General features: G+C 42.8%; 1 protein-coding gene across 1 annotated transcript in view; it reads left to right on the top strand.

The window, feature by feature from the left end:
* The window catches only part of LOC143486746 (multifunctional procollagen lysine hydroxylase and glycosyltransferase LH3-like), a 23934-nt gene that overhangs the window by 15603 nt on the left and 5831 nt on the right, over window positions 1-2500 (top strand). The gene's annotated exons all lie outside the window — the stretch shown is intronic.

Below are 2500 nucleotides of genomic sequence, written 5' to 3' on the forward strand. Positions count from 1 at the left end.
TAGGATAAATCTATCTTCATTAATCGTGTGTAGGTGTGGTGTAATGTAATTAATGTATGTAATGTACAGATTAATGTAGGTGTGGTTAATGAAGTCCTGCCCCTGCCTGTCTGTCATGTCTTCCTGTTAGCCCCTTTTCTGTTAAGCTTGTGTCTTCATCTTGGTTTCTTCCCATTCGCTGTAGCCACGCCCCTTTTGTTACAGCTGTTCTGTATTTGTCATCAATTAAGTTTGGTATCTAGTCTCCTTGGTTACTGGTTTGGGGGTCAACGATGTTTCAATGTGGGGTTGTTCATTTATGTTTAGTTTAAATGCTTACCTTTGAAATATATTGTCTCTGTTTGCTTGCTTGGGTTTCATGGAAGATTTAGATTTGTATGTCGTTGTCAGGGTTGGCCCCAGTGCGGTTCCTCCTGCCAGTTCCAGGCAGAGCCCCCGTAATCAGCGGTGATCTGCCACAGCTGTCTCCCTCCCTGCTTTAGGGAGAGAGTTGTGACAGTTCACTGCTGAATCGTTTGGTCTCTATGCCATGCGTTTGTCAGCCAGTTATTCTCCCAGTCTCGAGCTTCGTGCCCGGTGTCATTGCTCTCCCTCTCTCTACTTATTCCAGTACTTTACTCCTGCATCACTTCCTGGCCTATCTCAAGTTTTCTACCTCTCTGTTATTTCTCTGTCCAGTTTGGTTTGGGAAGGGGTTCTTGTTCTTTGCGGCGTTACTTCCCCTGGTGTCTTTTGTTTGTTTTTGGCTTCACGTTCTCATTTTTCGCGTTGAGTTTTCCACGTTCTTTGAGTTCAAAGAACAGGGTAATGTGTGTGTGTGTGTGTGTTACAGCATAATGTGTGTGTGTTACAGGGTAATGTGTGTGTGTGTTACAGGGTAATGTGTGTGTGTTACAGGGTAATGTGTGTGTGTGTGTGTGTGTGTGTGTGTGTGTGTGTGTAGGGCTGCCACAAACGATTAATTTAATAGTCGACTAATCACCGATTAATTTTTACGATTAGTCGACTAGTCGGATTGTACGTTAATTGAATATAAAACATACAGCTTATCACTGCAACTGCTATTATATAACCATCATTAGATTTCAGCTATAACTAAAAATAAAAACAATTAAGATCATAGTTCATTAAACCTTTAATGAAATATGCAGCTTGTTGCAACAAACAATTATTAAAATAAGGATAAGGCACTGCCTTAAAAAACACAAAAATAAATAGGCCTACATTAATAAAGAATTTTTTTTAGGTTTTTCTTTCTTTCATTAGTCTCTGGCATCAAACTTCGCTACATTTAAATCAAATTAGGTAGGGACCTGAAACTAAGGAGTTATTCACAAAAATAAAGTTTTGGTCTCACTGACGTTACAGAAAATACACGAATGCGTGCTAAGGCTAATGAAACAAATCGCCATCACTAATGTTAACTTTTACAGTTACCATGATAAGCAGGGTTGCCAACTCTCACGCATTGAGAGTGAGACACACGCATTTGACCGTCTTCACACGCTCACACACCACACATCCGATATCTCACGCCGAAAAAAAGTTGGCAACCCTGCGATAAGTAAGTACTAAGTTAACGCTCTGTTTATGGTAACTTTAGCAGCTAACGAGCAATTTAGATTACAGAGATGACGGTCCCTATTCATCGTTGTCACAAGTAGCCACAACATGCTTCAGGTACATGCTCGTACATCGCGGTTGTGCTGCCGTGGAAGGCAAGTTCTGCCTTGCAGATATTGCACGCGTTTCGGAACCCGACTACGGAAAATGATCCCGCACTTTTGAGTTCCGTAGCCGGGTAGCCACAATACCAGAGCCTGTCTGTATAACGTCCTGGGATGTGGTCAACTGTCTACCCCGGTTTCCACTAAACTGCGCATGTGCGTCAAGGACAGAAACGCAGACGCAGCAGTGGAAACTGTCGCAGCAGTTTGGAGAGGGAAAAAAACGACGCATCGACTAATAAATTAGTCGTCGACTATTTTAGTAGTCGACATAGTCGTGACTAGTCGTCTAATCATGGCAGCCCTATGTGTGTGTGTGTGTGTTACAGGGTATTGTGTGTGTTACAGGGTAATGTGTGTGTGTGTGTGTTACAGGGTAATGTGTGTGTGTTACAGGGTAATGTGTGTGTGTTACAGGGTAATGTGTGTGTGTTACAGGGTAATGTGTGTGTGTTACAGGGTAATGTGTGTGTGTGTGTGTGTGTTACAGGCTAATGTGTGTGTGTGTGTGTGTTGTTACTCGTAATGTGTGTGTGTTGCAACGTAATGTTTGTGTGTGATGCAAAGTAATGTATGTGTGTGTTGCAGGATAACGTGTGTGTGTTTGTGTGTTGCGGGGTAATGTGTGTGTGTGTGTGTGTGTGTGTGTGTTGCAAGGTAATGTGTGTGTGTGTGTGTGTGTGTGTGTGTGTGTGTGTTGCGGGGTAGTGTGTGTGCATGTGTGTTGCGGGGTAATGTGTGTGTGTCAGGGTAATATGTGTGTGTTAGAGGGT

Source organism: Brachyhypopomus gauderio, unplaced genomic scaffold, assembly GCF_052324685.1.
Source record: "Brachyhypopomus gauderio isolate BG-103 unplaced genomic scaffold, BGAUD_0.2 sc45, whole genome shotgun sequence".
NCBI lineage: Eukaryota > Metazoa > Chordata > Actinopteri > Gymnotiformes > Hypopomidae > Brachyhypopomus > Brachyhypopomus gauderio.